The following is a 17,869-nucleotide window of genomic DNA, read 5'->3' on the forward strand; positions in this document are numbered from 1 at the left end:
ACATGGACCGAGTCATAACAATGGCTGGGCCTCGCTCTACCGGCAGGTGTGAGGGTTCCCATCCGTGCGCTGAACCCGACACACGGTAATGTTGAACAAATGTCACCTCTCAACCTCTTTGAGACTGCAAAGAGGTGGTTTTGGCAATCAGTATGCTCTGTAGGATCCCTGAACGGCTCTCTCCCTCGCTCTGCTCTGACCCAGGCCCATCTGTTAGTGTGTGCAGGGTTAGAAGGCTACTGAATGTCACACATCTTGTTTGCCCCGGGCTGTTGGGAAACTCTCTTACGGTGTGAGAGAAAGTGAGATGAGAATCCGTGATGAGCTGCTGCGATGGACATTTAGCGCCTGTGTGTGGACAGTGTGAGTTCAAATAAAGTTTAGCTGATATGACAAGTCGGCCGTGCCGATTGTGATTTTTAAAACAGCTGGCTTGTAGATCCGAATTAATCTTTCAGTTCAAATAATGACCTGAAATTAAAGCCGTTTCATTTGCAAAATGGCTTGGGAACAGACATGTTAGCCCAAGAAGTCCGAAAGGTGCGCGGAGAAAAAAAAATTCATCTAAAAGGTAATACTCATGTATGCCTAAAATGTAAATGTATTCCATCGTACCATAGGTCAGGGCTTGTCATACAGGGTGGGGGTGATGCTGGGAAATGGAGTTTGAATACACTGCAGGGGCAGAAGTTGTTAAGTGGCCCTTGTGCGCCAGCTGTGTCAATACATGTGAACAGCGTTTAGCACCAGTTAGGCAGTGAGAAACATGACTCAAGCGTGCCAAGTGACGACCACAGTGACTTCACGACAGACGTCCTTCCATTGGCTCTGTGGCCTTTCACCTTGCACTCCTGGGTGCGCTAATCGCCTCCTTCAAATAGGGCCGTGAGATCAAAATCACATTCTCCTCCTGTTAAAAGACCACTGTGAATGGAAAAGAGCTGAATGTGTGATGTTGTGTCAGTCACATTGAATGTGTTCGCCCGTCTGCCCCCTGACACTGTACGCTTTTCATAACAGGATTACTGGCTGTTGAGATCCCATTGTTGTAATTTGGTAATTTACAGTTCCCATTTGAAGTTTTTATTCGGTTTTCACATGCACACATGTAACTCTGCTTTTTTTCCTCCTCCAAGTCCTTGTTTCATTATTTCTTTATACGATGCACTACTCAATACGTCTGATCTTTATTGGTTTCACTCCAGAGCACTTGGCTTGGTGGCGCACTCTGGTGTTTTTGCTTTGATCCAACAATCCGTCTGTCAGTGTCTAGGGATTTGCTAGCGCCACTCACAGCTTTTAGCGGCCCCTGGTTTCTGCAAAGGATAGTACAGACAGGCTGGCAGGCAGGCAGGGAGACAATTCAGTTTTAATATCAGGGCAGTGGAAATGGACAGCGCTGAAAATGTTAGTTTAGACTTGACGTTGGCTGCGCTATTAAGGTGCCATTGTCTAGTGCGGAAAAAGGCACCTCTATCGGCATGGGCACTGCGGCCTTGCTGATGTCATCAACACCCTGTATGTGTGTGTGTGTGTGTGTGTGTGTGTGTGTGTGTGTGTGTGTGTGTGTGTGTGTGTGTGTGTGTGTGTGTGTGTGTGTGTGTGTGTGTGCACACGCAATGAATCGGACTCTTCCCGTGTGGGCACCAGGGGACAAAGTACTCTTTATGCAGTGTGCCGAGCTCCAAGGCAGAAACATTGTTGAGCAGTAAAACATTCTGTAACCAGAACCACATGTTCCAGAGTGGAGGACAGACAAACACAGGCGGGCTCTGCAGCTCCACATCGGGAGCTGTTGCCCTATCAGGGGCTCGGGGGCTCCTTTTGACTCCAGCACAACACTCTTGTTCGACATCGTGCATTTTATACGTATCAGGAAACTCAAATCAAGAACAGATTGTCCCTGACAAAAATGCTGCAGGAGATTGTGTGTGTGTGTGTGTGTGTGTGTGTGTGTGTGTGTGTGTGTGTGTGTGTGTGTGTGTGTGTGTGTGTTTGTGCAAGCACGTGCAGTGCATGAGTGTGCAAGGAGAAGAGAGCAAAGAAACAAGTTCGGGCAATATGTTTTAATTACAGATGAACACAGGGTTTGGCCAGTGAGCACTTTGACACATTAAAGATTTGGTACTTTCTCAAACAAACAGAACAACTGATTGCCCCCATCAATCTTAACAACCTATGTTTCCTATACTTAGGGACACTTTGGTGTTAAAATGTTCCTCATTGGTTGAGGAGGACTAAACTAAAATGGAAAAATAAACCCGAAGACCAAGTGACGCACCATAATGTATTACTTCTTGATGAACTGCTACAAAGATTATTACTAAGATGCTTTCCAAGGGTCTACAGTAAGTCACACTTAAATATTAGTCAGCAAAGTCATTTTTGATGCCAATTTCTAATTACTAATCTTTTTATTGATAAAACCTGGTAATTGACAGTTTCACTTACCTATCAGCAAAATTTGAAGCTGCTCACCAAAAAGCCTGAAGAGGAAGTATTATTTAATATAACGATATGTGATAAAATGACTAATTGATATATAAAATTAATTATTTCCGGATAAGCTGGACAGTTTCATTACACTGCACCAAACATATTTATTCAATCTTAGAATAAATGTCGCTTCACCCTGCCAGGCTGCATCTTTAGACTTTTATTTTAGTCTGTAACTCATCAATGGGGCACTAAAACAGATGATTAGTACCAGAGCTATGTGTTTTTTCTTATTTGTATGGTTTTTGCTTAGTGATGTATGCCTTGGTTATTGGTGGCCATGTCATCTGTGGTCTTCGCCTTCATAGAGAACAATATACTGAAAGCCTGATGCGCCCACTCTGGCTGCTGTTTCATTGCCAGTGTTCCGTGTTGGGACACCATTTATCTTCAAATCCAATAAAGTTTTACAGCTGTTCTCCTCACAGAGCTATTTCCTTATGCCCAATATGCTAATTAGGAAGCTGCTTAGTCATGGATCGACTTTTACAGTCCTCTAGTCGTCTCTGACAACTGGAATTTCCATGGGCCGACCAAGATAGAACACTTCAGGCGTCCCCTGGAAAACTAAAATCAAGCTGTTGGCATAGTAGTATTGGCAAAATTATATTCGGCATCAGATCTGCGAGCTATTCAAAGATTTATTTCTACAAACTTTTCATTTGTAAGAATGTACACTGATGAACACAAACACTATGACCACCGACCTAATATGCTGTTGGTTCTCCGTCTGCCGCCAAAACAGCGCCAACCCGCTGAGGCATGGACTCTACAAGACCCCTGAAGGTGTCCTGTAGTATCTGGTAACATTAGCAGCATCTCCTTCAAGTCCTATAAGTTGCGACGTGGGGCCTCCATAGATCGGACTTGTCGGTCCAGCACAGATGCTCAATGGGATTGAGATCTGGAGAATTTGGAAGCCAGAATTTGAAAACTTCATCATATTCCTCAAACCATTCCTGAACATTTGTGCAGTGTGGCAGGACGCATCATCCTGCTGAAAGAGGCCACTGCTATCAGGGAATCATTGGCAGTCACTCGGGGTCGAGTATGACTGTCCTTCCTCTGGGTCCCTCTGGGTCCTCAGGTGGGTGTAGAGGCCAATCCTGGAGCTGCATAATGGTGGGACACCTGCGCATAACAACTTTTTACATGGAATGGCTGATGCACTTGCAGCCACCACATGGTCCTTGGCAGGGGGTGGCAAGAGTCCAATGGCATGGAGAACCAAGATGATTGGGGACCACCCTCTGTTGCAGTCTTCATCTGCCTTCACTGCTGTTGTGACCTGGAGACATCCTCCAGTTCCGCCATTGAGGTCTTTGTTGGATCGCGCTTCATCTGGAACCTCCCCCTTGACCTATCCGCCTTGGGTGACCCTACCAGGAGCCAAGCTCCGGATGGCTTAACTCTTGGGATCATCGGTACACGCAAGCTTCTCCACCACGGCAAAGTGGCGATCCAGGAGAAAGAGAGAATACCATTGCCATGAAAGGGTTTACCTGTTCTACAACAATGTTTAGATAGACGGCACGTGTCAAATTGACATCAACATGAATATACGGACCCAGGGTTTCCCAGCAGAACATTGCCCAGAGCATCACACTGCCTCCACAGGCTTGTCGAAAATGGGACTCATTGGACCAGGTGACCTTCTTCCACTGCTCCAAGGTCCAGTTCGGGTGCTTACGTGCCCATTGTAGGCACTTTCAATGGTGGACAGGGGTCATGGGTACTCTTACCGGTCTGCAGCTACACAGCCTCATATGCAGCAGGGTTTGATGCACTGTGTGTTTTGACACATTCCCCCCGTCACCATCATTCAAATTTTCTGTGACTTATGCCACAGTAGACCTTCTGTCGGTTCGGACCAGATGGGATAGCCTTCGTTGCCCTCAGGCATCAATGCGCCTTGAGCGCCCAACACCCTGATGCCGGTTTGTGGTTTGTCCCTCCTTGGACCACTGTTGGTGGGTACTCACCGCTATTGACCAGGAGCACCCCACAAGCCTTGCTGTTTAAGAGACGCTCTGACCCAGTCCTCTGGCCATTACAATTTGGCCCATGACAGTCGCTCAGGTCTTTACTCCTGCCCATTCCTCCTGCATCCAACACATTGACTATGAGAACTGATTGTTCGCTTACCATCTAATCTACCCAGACCTTGACATGTGCCCTTGTTTGGAGATGATTAGCGTTCTTCAGTTCACCTGTGAATGGTCGGGATGTTTTGGATCATCCTTGTATTTGCTTGGTGCCTTAAAAAAAAACAATCGCTGCTACTATATGTTTGCTCAGCATTTAGCAGCAAGTTTTCAATGGATTGTTATTAATTGTAGTGTCATTTCAACTTCTGGGTTTTTGTTTGCGTGCATTTTATGTCATACCCCAAGCTTTGATTACTGGTTATTATTAAATTAAATTCAATAGTTATTACTGATTATTGATTATTTTTAGATTAAATAATTATTACTGATTACTGGTTATTATTAAATTGAGAAATGTGACTAAATTCAGCCATTCCTCAGATCAGAAACTAGCTAAACTTACTGCCCAAATTAGTTTATAAGTAACTGTTCTCAGTGAAACATGCTGATTTACCTGCAAAACGTATATAATTCTACTTGTGAGAGCAACTTTGTGATGTGCGCTGTGTTTGAATTAAAACATCAAGTCTCGCGTTTCAGTCATCCAATTGATGATTTGACTAGAGCCATTCAACTGGTGCTTGTGGTTGTACACTTCTTTTCATATATGTTTTGTGTATTTTCTTTTAATTTGTTGCTTGAATCCATTACAAAACACATGAGAAACTCAAACATTATTCAAAACATTGTTTTCTACTGTAAATTCAAGAATGAGGCTCTCAATGATGGTAGTTTGGCTTACTTTTATGTGAGACAATCTCAATTCTTTAGGGGCAACCTGAAAATTAGCTATTGGTTGCCCCCCTCCCCCCCCCAAAAAAAATCCTTAAAATCAACCACTGTAAGTGTGTTTTCAGTGAGCCCTCTGGGTCCTCAGGTGGGTGTAGAGGCCAATCCTGGAGCTGCATAATGGTGGGACACCTGCGCGTAACAACTTTTTACATGGAATGGCTGATGCACCTGCAGCCACCACATGGTCCTTGGCAGGGGGTGGCCAGAGTCCAATGGCATGGAGAACCAAGATGATTGGGGACCACCCTCTGTTGCAGTCTTCATCTGCCTTCACTGCTGTTGTGACCTGGAGACATCCTCCAGTTCCGCCATTGAGGTCTTTGTTGGATCGCGCTTCATCTGGAACCTCCCCCTTGACCTATCTGCCTTGGGTGACCCTACCAGGAGCCAAGCTCCGGATGGCTTAACTCTTGGGATCATTGGTACACGCAACTTTGTGATGTGCGCTGTGTTTGAATTAAAACATCAAGTCTCACGTTTCAGTCATCCAATTGATGATTTGACTAGAGCCATTCAACTGGTGCTTGTGGTTGTACACTTCTTTTCATATATGTTTTGTGTATTTTCTTTTAATTTGTTGCTTGATTCCATTACAAAACACATGAGAAACTCAAACATTATTCAAAACATTGTTTTCTACTGTAAATTCAAGAATGAGGCTCTCAATGATGGTAGTTTGGCTTACTTTTATGTGAGACAATCTCAATTCTTTAGGGGCAACCTGAAAATTAGCTATTGGTTGCCCCCCTCCCCCCCCAAAAAAATCCTTAAAATCAACCACTGTAAGTGTATTTTTCAGTGAGCCCTTAAAGATCTTTTTACACACACACACACACACACACACACACACACACACACACACACACACACACACACACACACACACACACACACAAGAAGGTATATCTTTAAATGATTTAAAAAAACCCCACTGGCTCTCAAGGAGGTCAAGCCTAATTAAAGGGACAGTGCACTGCATTAGCCATGCATGGAGTGGAGCAGGTAACAGAGATGAGATCAGCCAGCCCTAAGGTGGAGGCTGAACCCTTGACCCTGCTCATATTTGGTAGCCCCACTTCTCTACCCCCATTACCCCCAACTCATGCTTTTCTTTACCGTTCTCAGTTGAACTGTTGAGTCAGAAGGGACTATACATTTTATTTTTTCATAAAATCTGTCTGTGTTTTCATGTCTCCCCTGCATAACTCTGCATCTGTTGCTTTCTATATTTCTAACTTTCATCTCTCTAATTTCTACTTGATATATCTCTTTTTCTAATCTCTCACTCTTTCACTCTCTCTCTGCCTGTCGATCTGTCTCTGTTTCTCTCTGTCTCTCTCTCGCTGTCTCTCTCTCTGTTTCTCTCTGTCTCTGTCTCTCTCTCTGTGTCTGTATGTCACTCTCAACACACACAAATACATGCTCCTTCTTCTCCCATTTGTAACGGTCTCTAGTTGATGTTGCTCCTCAAGGGAGTGCCAGCTTACAAGATGCCTTGCTTCGGAGTTCCTACATAGTGCGGGGTTGCCTGTGTGGTGTGTATTATGTAGTAGCTGTGGTATTTTAGGGTTGTTTTTTTTTGGTGTTTACTTCGTGTAGCGTTAAGGTATTGGAGAAATGTAGTAACTTCTCTGTAGCTGTTGAGGAGGTCTCCAAAACAAGCCGTCATGCAACCATCCTAGATACTTACAAGAACAGCTAAAGGCAGCAAAATTTAATCTAAAGGTTCAAATAGTCGTCGCCCTCCCTTTTGTAACACAGGCCTGAAAAATAGGCTATTGATGACCTTGAACACTATTTTCTAAATTGATATGCATGCATTTAAAGTTATAATAAGGAAGATTTACATGCTAACAAGTATCCATTTTCATACTTTCAACTGCTGTCATATGTAAGACGGGGTGAGTCCCGAATATGCAAATCGTAAACGCTTTTATAGTCGCTCATTCTAGTAGTTGCTGTTGGGTAAGACATTCCTGGCAAAAATGATACAGCACATAGGGTTTTACATCTTCTCCATTGGAGCCAAATACGGAAAGTAAAACCAGGCAAAGTTATTGCGGCTAGTAAGCAGATACGACCGATCAGGCTCAAAGACATCCTTTACCACCAGACACTAACGTCAGTAGCTACAAGCCAGGTTCAACCCTGTTTTTTGTTTGGTTGGTGCAGAGGGTGTTGACGTAACAGCACCGGCCATTCTGTTTCATTTTGAATGGCTCTCTGGGATTTGGAGTGCTCTGATACCGATGCAACTACCGCATATATCACCAACGGTGTGGGACAAAAACTGCACTCTGCTGGATTGTAACTTTTTACCACTTTCACTGAGACAGCCAATGGTTTTCTTTTGAAGTGCTGAATCTGTGTGTCAGGGGCCATGTTTGTGTTATTACAGATCCTCTGTGAGCCCATTGTTTAAAGACCTCACAAGTTCCCCTAATCGAATCAGCTACGGATGTCTCGACTTAGGACCTATCTCCACTCTTTGGGGATTGACAGTGCTGCCCGGTGTGTGTGTGTGTGTGTGTGTGTGTGTGTATGTGTGTGTGTGTGTGTGTGTGTGTGTGTGTGTGTGTGTGTGTGTGTGTGTGTGTGTGTGTGCGTGCGTGCGTGCGTGCGTGCGTGCGTGTGTGTGTGTGTGTGTGTGTTTGTGTGTGTGTGTGGGGGGGTGTTGAAAAGTCACTTGTCCAAATACAGCCTTGTTTAATTAGAGGCGGCGGATGAATACCTATCAACCCACACAAGCCCACCATTCTCCCAAACTCAGTTCAAGCCCTGTCTTAACTCATGTTGAGTTGACGTATTGAAATCCTCCTCTGAAAGAATCTCTATCCAAATAGGAACTGAATTTTGGACTCCTCTCCTCCTTATCCCAAAGCCCTTTAAGCACCCTCAGCGTCTCCTGTGTTCCCCTGCACTTTGCCAGTGACATACCTCCCAACGGTCTTCCATCCAACGTAAACACAAGGAGATCCTCTTGTGATATTACTTACAACACACACCTCCCTGATCCTTCCCCGCACCCGCACCTTCGAGTCTTCGGCCAAACCCCGGCCACTCCTGCCTCCACCTCTACCGTATATTCCGAATTGCCAATCCCAATCTAATTTATGGAATATTTTGGAGGTAACTGTATACGGCGGCAGGGGAGATAACATCTTCAGGCCCCTGTGACGGACAGGAACTCAGCAACGTGCGCTTAATAACATAAACTGCTGAAAAAGGGCCCAGGCCGGTGCGTTGGCAGAAGAACACTGTTGGAGAGAGAGAGAGAGAGAGAGAGAGAGAGAGAGAGAGAGAGAGAGAGAGAGAGAGAGAGAGAGAAAGAAGGTGGGGGGGTACAGAGAGAAGAGAGAGGGGACCCAGTGTTCTGGGGGGGTGGGGTAATTGAGACCATGTGAGCCTCCCCCAGTGGAGGGATTAGAGAAGAAACGGAACTCTCTCAGCCTGGAGATCGCTTTCAATTAGATGCGCCCAGAGCAAGGGGACTGTGGAGATGGGGAGGGTGAGAGACCTGCCTGGCCCAAAAGTCTAGTCTGTCCGAGGAGGGAAGAAAGGTGAAAAGAGATGGTTGTGCTCACTCTTCCTCCTCCTCCTCTTCAGCCTGTCCAAAGCCCCAACTGTCAGGGTCACGTCTGTCTGTCACACTGCAGCTGATGCATGTCAGCAAGGACTAACTCACTCTGACAGCCATGGTAGCAACTAGAACTTGACATTTATGCTCATAAACGGACAGGGACAAACATTTGTGCACGGGCACACATGCACTGATCTCATAACTTGCAGCTGTGATTTTTTTCTTGACTTGTTTGGCCTTTAGTTTACTCTGCAGAACACTGTCACAAATAAATTAAAAAAAATAATGATTAGAATACCGACCAGTAACTGGTAGAAATTTTTTTAAAGCTCATCTATGATACAACGTCCCAATTTGTCCCCCTAGGGGTGGACCACGGTAGGGCTGAAGAATTTGTGGATGCTGATCATGTTGACGGAGTGACTTCACACACAAGCAGGCGAGCCCTAATCAGGGATGACACATTCACATTGGCACAGCTTTTCCATGCCACTCTTATCGCACCGGGTTTCAATCTGAAAACCAGGAATAGCACAGATGTAACTTGTCAGGGGGACTGGAACTTTTCAGTCATGTCACTTAAGCATGCGATGGGCACACCGCCCAATGTACAGACGGTACTCCAGATTATTAACCCCAGTCCTCTCTGAGGACATGGTGTGTCTGTCTGACCTAGAGCTTGCCCTGCTCACATCATGGCTCCCAGTGCGATGCATTACTATTGACATGTTGTCAACTGCTTTTGAAAAGAGTTTTTGTATAAATAAGACATGTCTGTCTGCATTTTCTCCAGTTCTCTACTGACTGTCTTACAAATAGAACAAATACCATTTATGTAAGGTAGTTTCAGTATGAATTATAGAACTGAGAGGGGCAAATTAGAAGTGTCATAAATTTCAGAAAGTGAAAGAAATTAGTCACGACCCCCCCCAAACCGAAACTTTTTTTATAAGGCAGTTGGAACAACTTACTGGCGTCCAACACAAGAAAATTTAAGTAGGACAACTGTGGCCATGTTCACAGATGCATGAATACAGAGGGGGGGAAAATCACAAGTTAAGTCTTGGCTCATGCAGGGGACGACTGATCAGTCTTTGACAGCAACAGATCAGTGGTCATAGTGTCTGAAAAGGACAAATAGAATAGCGTAGAATTTGTCATTGCACAGAGTACAACGGAATTGAGTAGCAATCCTGATGGTGCATTCAGACATAACAAACGGCAATTAAAAATAGATTAGAGTTCAGGGGCATCCAGGTAGCGGTCTATTCCGTTGCCTACCAACACGGGGATCACCGATTCAAATCCTTGTGTTACCTCCGGCTTGGTCAGGCATCCCTACAGAAACAATTGGCTGTGTCTGCGGTTGGGAAGCTGGATGTGGGTACGTGTCCTGGTCACTGCACTAGCGCCTCCTCTGGTCAGTCGGAGCGCCTGTTCAGGGGGGAGGGGTAACTGGGGGGAATAGCATGATCCTCCTACACGCTACGTCCCCCTGGTGAAACTCCTCACTGTCAGGTGAAAAGAAGCAGCTGGTGACTCCATATGTATCGGAAGAGGCATGTGGTAGTCTGCAGCCCTCCCTGGATCAGCAGAAAGGGTGGAGCAGCGACCGGGATGACTGGGAAGAGTGGGGTAATTGACCGGGTACAATTGGAGAAAAAAAGGGGGAAACCCCCCTCCCCCCAAAAAATGGAAGTGTTCAAGCTAGCTAAATATATAAAACTGTATGTATTTTCTGTACCCTATAAAACAATAAGATATAAAACAATAGATAAAAAAGGAATGAAAATGTATTAGCAGCTGAGATATTGCACTTAAGGATATTGCACATTTGCTGAATTGTATACAAGTAGTGCAGTTAGGAATGTAATACAATTACGGCAAATGTATACATAGTTGCACAGCGTACACATGTATTATTTTTGTTATTTACTATGTTCTCCTATAGTCCAGGTGAGGTTGAAATTCATTTCTAAAACTGACCTGATCAAAGAGATCAGCATCACGACGTTTTGCAGACAAAGAGCAAACATTTTGCATATACATTAGCCAAACACTATCTTATAACATGTCAAATAATACCCTCATAGAGACTGTAAACAGTCTACAAAAGAAACATTTCATTTCTTCCCCATGTTGCCAATCCAGAGTGTTGTCACCCTGTACAAAGTGCCACACCTACCCCTGCTGTGTTAAGGTTCGTGCTGGTAGAGCCAAGCAAGAAACCCCCGCTGTTTAGAGTCTGCTGTTTATTTTCACAATCTCTTAATCCTTTTGAGAAAACCTCTCAATTTGAAGGTGACAGTTATAAATCTTTGGCACGGGGTGCCCCGGTGGCTCACCTGGTTAAGAGTGCGTACCATATATCAAGACTGAGTCTTACTGCGGCAGCCTGGGTTCGAGTCCAGCCTGGGCCCTCTGCTGCATGTCTTCCCCTGCCTCTACTGTCGCTTTCAAATAAAGCGGAAAAATGCCAAAAAAAATATCTTTGGTGTGCTTTCAGCATCATTTAACTCAAACCAAGGGGTTCATGTATGCATGCAGTTTCACTCCTGTAGCCTGCCGCTGTCTCCTTTTATTCGTGTACCATTTGCCAAAGGTTATAAACTCTCAAAAGAACCAACTAAGTTATTCTCTGAAATGGTTTGGCTGTTGAGCAGATTTTATTCAATGTAATCACCACTTTACAACTTATAAATGACTTTCCCTAACCACATCAATTTTTATTCATGGCATTAAATATCAAAATTTGTAGTATTTTATACCAAATTGTGGTAGTACAAGAAAAGGAAAAGAGGGCATGTATGTTGATCTGCCAAAGGGTAGATTTATAATTATCGCTGTAATGCAAACTTATCTGGTCCATATTTCATCAGCAAACATCATTTACAGTATACGGTATGTTGTGTATACATCCCGCTACTCGCCCTGAGCTGAGAGGAGATGCAGGAGAGCTCTTAAGTGTTCTGGGTTAAAGGCCAGAGTCATTGTCAGCCCCTATGAGGTAATTATGTGTTTGTGTTTATAGAATGTTGACTCCCCACTCTGTCTCTCCCCTGCACTCCATCTTCCTGCCCAACCTCCTATGTACCCCCCTTCCCCTCCCTCTCCCCTTCAGCCTCCGCACCCCTCCCCCCCTCCTCCCCCTCTGTTCTCTGCACCAGTCGTCTCCCTCTGGGAAGAGGTGCCTGAGATGTTGGTTCAGCCATACATCTCTGTCAAAATCTCTATGAATAAATTAACCTTTTAAAGATTAGTCCACCCTAATACCTCAGGGTTTTCAAACAGAGCAGTGGAGAAGCCCCCCACCCTCACCCCCATCCCCCTTCTCCTACTGCGAGCCAAACCAACTTGGTGCAAACAGTGGGTTAGAAACTTTAGCACAGATATGTTTGTCTTTGCCCTTGATGAACAAAGATGGATCCAATTGTTGTTTTCGCTTAAATCTTCAGTGTTAATACGGGTGCATTGTTTTTGGAAGGCTGGAGGGGTTATGTTGTTTTGTAAAACAGATGAAAATGCTATCACACAGACAAACAGCAATCCTGTAGGGCTGCAATATTTGCTTTTTCAGTATTTGTCCCAAGATGGTAAAACATTTGGTCTCATTGACTTCTGAATTTGTTAGCATTTTTGCTTCTGCTTTTCTCGGAGGGGGAAAGGTTACAGTAAACTGTCATTGATTGAGCAATCGAAATACCTTCTTGAATAAGACCACCACTAATGCAGTGGTTCACTGGATCCTTCTATGACTGATTTAGTTTGCCTGTGGGACTGAAAAATGTCACAGAGACCAAGTTAATTGCTAAAATAGGAAACAAAAAAATAACGAGTTTTTTATGGTTTAAGAAGTTGTGTGTGTGTGTGGGGGGGTTCTTGGGCTAACATAGAACCCACCATATTCCTTGTGCGAAAAAATATTAACATCTATGGAATTGGTAAAATATGGAATAAATGTGGTTATAGTTACAAATTACACAGCTCTGAAAAGAGTTGCTTTGTTTAGAAGTTTCTGCAATGAATAGCCAGATCTTAAGATAAATTGTATAAATTGTGTGTTCATATAAATAATATGAATCAAGATGGTCTGGCGAATAACTCCAACAAACTTGACACACCTTCTATGTAAGCAATATGAAACAGATTATTTCTGGCATCTTGACATGGCATCAACGACTCCGGTACAGAAAAAAAACAAAAAAAACAAAAAAAACAAAAAACAAAAAAAAAACAAAATGGAGAAAAAAGCTACTTGTGATTGTTAGTTAAAACGGAAGGGAATCAGATTTTATAGACGATTTAAACATTTTAGATGCACAAGTTAAAATATGTTTCCTACAATCATCTTCAACACAACTCTGGGAGAAGGTCCAATTTGAAGACGAGAGTAATTCTTGTTGTTCCTTTTTATATGAAAACCTCCTCTGGAGATCTGGAAAGAGATCCCACCAAACGCAACAGCAGTTGAATAGGAGTATCCCTGACCTTTTCCGATGCCTAGAATTTTTTTAGATGTGGAACTCCACCTGGAGACGTTCCAAGCACCCTTTGGGCGTTCAGACTGAATATATGTGACTGTGGCTTCCTTTATAACATTCTTGGTGCTGCCTGTATAGTCTGTCTCTCTGAACAGATTTGCTGACTTCTTTGCAGTTCTGTGACGACAACTGCTGAGAAGGTATTTACTGACTCTGTTGCAGAGCAAGATATTTTCTTTGTCATTGTTTTAGAAATGTGGAAAAATATGTCTTGTTGAAAAGTGATTTTTTTTCCTTCCTTTCTTTTTTCTTTTCAGCTGAAAATTACAGTGGTCTCTTGTTGGCAGCTGGACCAGGAGTATCCACCTTAGTTTTCCAAACAAATCAGGATAATTATGAAGAACAGGTTTTAGGTTGAAATTCTTTAAAAAATAAACCATTCTTGACTGAGAGAATATGACATGTATTGGCCATGTCACTGGTTTTGGGTTTCACTTGGGGCAAGCAGAGGCGTCTCGTGGACTTCCTGAACTCGGGCCCGTGCCAATTCATGTTCTGGAGGTTTTTCCCCCCTTAATTTTTATTTTATTTATTTATTTATTTTCTTTCGTTCTTTTTCTCGTTGGGGTGGGGTGTATGCAGTAACGAAGGGGGCTAAGGACGAAAGGTTCTCAGTTCTTCCAGTTCCCCCTGGTCTTCAGTCTCCCCTGTTCAACCTCATCGCTCAATCTTCGTTTGGTCCCTGACATGTTTTAGCCATGCACCCCAGGGTTAATTTATGTCTGTACAGACAAGCTTGGCAAAGGAAGCTTCCAGTAGAAGGCCACTGCCTAAGCAACTGACCCACAGTGCAGTAAAGTGGCTAATTTAATTTCTTTTTGATCGGAGGAGGAAGCGGCAATGTCTTCATTGCCACAAAAAAGAAAGAAAAGAAATGCTCTGCCATCTTGGAAAACTATACAAACATGGAGGTTTTTTTTCCTCTCCTGCTGAAATAACTGGTGATGAAAGTCACAAAGGTCATATTGACCTTTTCTGCTAATCCTCAATGGTGGACAACATATTATTTTCTCATACACAAAACACATCTTCTTATAGCAGAAACACTGGCACTGCAGAGCACTGCTCAATTATCTTAGCTGGCGTCCAGACAAGTCTTCGCTGCCCTTTAAATTTATAGCCTGAATTCCCATGTCTAATGGTGAAGGAGAAGTTATTAACTTCTCAAAAGTTCACTGCTCGAGGAAAGTCTGTGTCCCACACCCATCTCCCCCTCCATCTTTGTGTCTGCACAAGCTTAGTTTAACTGCCTGATTAACAATGGCTGCGGCTGTCTTTAATAGGCTGCATATTGAGGTTGGAGATGCATTCATAACATGATTCCATATACCCCATAGGTTTCCCTCACAGGTCAACATTCTCACCGTACTGCAGATCCTTTATTTTACATTGTGTGGTCCAGCACAGCTCCAGAGATGGATTAGCTCATTGTGACATATCTTCCATAGGTTCTGGATAACCCAAAATGGGATGAGAGACACTTCCACCTTTCTCTCAGTAGGGGGCCCCAAAGATCACAGAATTCCCCCTCCCCCCCCCTCTGACTGAGCCGCTGATTGTCTCAGGTCTCTGAGCTGTCGCACAGCCCCTGAGCTGCCACAGCCACAGCAACGGCAACAGTCCACATATGGAAATGCTTGATTTGATATAGTGTCATTTTACTTTGCAAAAATGAGTGTACGTATGTTCTCCCCCATTCTGCAGCCCACCACCACCCTAACCCATGGAGCGTGAAATGCGATCCAGGGTTACTACCAGTTCTGGGAAAGAAAAAAAGAAAAGAAAAAGAACATACTTCTTATTAAATCATTATCTACTGACTCGTAGAGATTGGAGATTGGAGATCTAGGGTGCATATGGTATAAAAATCATAACTTCTCCATTCCTCTGGGAGGAGTCTGGTAACCTGTCAGGGTATAGCTGATAAGAGACCAAGATGCTGTGTTTTTTGCAAAGCTTGCATAGAGAAGATGTGAAAGACATGTTTTTCTTAGGCTTACCTTGTGAGCCAGCCTGTAGACACCTCAGTACGTTGTACAAGTGTTGCACAATATTAGATAAAACGACAAAGTGCATTGACATTGTTGGCTGTTTGCCAAAATTCATTTTGAGGTATTTTTCTAATGTCATGTATATCATATATTATAAGTCCATGCTGGAAATCCAAAGGATTTAATATGGCGAAGATTGCATATTAAGACGTACAGTGATGAAGGGTCTAATTGTTCAAAACAAACATGACTATATTTACCATCAGAACTTAATTTTTGCTAGTCATGGCAAAATGATATTACTCATGGTTTGTCTAAGTGCAGGCCTTGGCCAAGGGCTCAAATATAGGGGGTTAACAATATTAACCTGTCCGTGTTTGTAACTGACTACCAGCTACATTTTCCAGTATCCCAGGCTTCACTTCTCAGAATCTGGAACTGTTCGTCCTCTCCATGAGATGTGTCAAAAGTGAAGCGGAGTTGAAAAGCTGCAAACTACAAGGCTTTGACAGACTGTGTAAAGACTGATATGAATTAGTGTTCTCAGCCGTTGAGGACAGGCTTCAAGTGTTGGGATCGTTTGGGAGCAATCCAGGACCCATGGAGTATCGTACAGTCGAAACGCTAGCCAAGTCCACCCAAAAGACCAGCTGAGAAGGCATGAGGTACACTGTTCTGATGTAAGCCATCAAACTTTCAAAATAACATTGCCATTTGTGATTTCCTGAGATTCCCTACAATTTTCTGCAAAGTGCTGGTGGTACATGACAGAGCATAGCGTCATCAATAGCCCCCCCCCCACCCTCCATCATCCATTTGGGCTTTTAATTGCTGTGAATTTTGAGTGGAGAAGAAAAGTCCCTGCTCCAAGAGGTCAAACAGCTCCAGTCTTCTTTTTTTTTCTTTTTTTCTTCAGCTTCTGTGTATTGCCTGCCTCTTGGGATGTAAGCAAGCAGCCAGACAAAAACAAAACAACAGCATGCCTAAGAAACTTTGACCGAACTGGAAAGAACTGGATTTGCTAGACTTGCCCGCTCAAAATGTCAAAAAGCAAAAACAAAACTTGATTGTTTTTTTTTTGTGTTTTTTTTCTCCTCCAAACAGTATATGTTTATATCTAGCTAACACAAAACAGAGCCATGCTATACTAACATACTAACAGTGTTTGGAGTTACTTACTTACCTTTTTTTTTTGGATCCCCCCCCCGTTTTTTTTTTCTCCCCAGTTGTACTCATCCAATTACCCCACTCTTCCAAGCCATCCCGGTCACTGCTCCACCCCTTCTGCCAATCCGGGGAGGGCTGCAGACTACCATATGCCTCCTCCGATACATGTGGAGTCGCCAGCCACTTCTTTTCACCTGACAGTGAGGAGTTTCACCAGGGGGATGTAGCGCGTGGGAGGATCTCGCTATTCCCCCCAGTTCCCCCTCCCCCCCGAACAGGCACCCCAACCGACCAGAGGAGGCGCTAGTGCAGTGGCCAGGACACATACCCACATTCGGCTTCCCACCCGCAGACACGGCCTGTAGTTACGCCTGACCAAGCTCGAGTTAACATGGGGATTCAAACTGGGATCCCCATGTTGGTATGCAACGGAATAGACCACTACACTACCTGGATACCAAGGTACTCAGTTACATAAATACAAGAGCCAATGTTGTTGTTATAATGACAGACACCTTATAAAATTGATTACCTTCATAATAAAAAACTACGGAGGTACTTGTAGAATCATGTTTCCACTGCTGTGTGAACCTAAAGGTGAGCATCTGAGTGCACACTGGTGTATCTTTTTAAATGTTTTGGAACAATGAAGACCTTCTCACCTCCTATCTATGTCATATCGCCTCACAGAAATGAACATGACATGTTCGGGCACTTGTGGGAAATGTGAATAACATTTTATCCAAATGTGTCCACGTCATGAAACATCAGCAAGCAGTTCAAAAATAATATCACCAGTGGGCCATTTTTAAAATTTAACAAAGTTGGGCAGGGAAGCTAACAGTTTGGCTAAAAAAATCAAAATCAAAAATCAAAATGTAAAATGTAAAATAGGGGGATGCAGATGCAGTTTATAATATGTTCTAATGAGGTAGACGCTCCATCACCCTGCAACTGGCCTCCAGAACACACCCAGTAATGTCATTCATTGCTCTCTGAGGAAAGTCACATTTTGATATAATATTACTTAAGTGACTGGTAACTTTATGTAATAGGCCTTCCTCTTTTTCGATATAACCTTTGAAAAAAATCCACCAATCTGCAGAGATTGGCACTCCATTAAAAGATGCTGGGGATATTGGCGTGATGAACATG

Source organism: Lampris incognitus, chromosome 2, assembly GCF_029633865.1.
Source record: "Lampris incognitus isolate fLamInc1 chromosome 2, fLamInc1.hap2, whole genome shotgun sequence".
Lineage (NCBI taxonomy): Eukaryota > Metazoa > Chordata > Actinopteri > Lampriformes > Lampridae > Lampris > Lampris incognitus.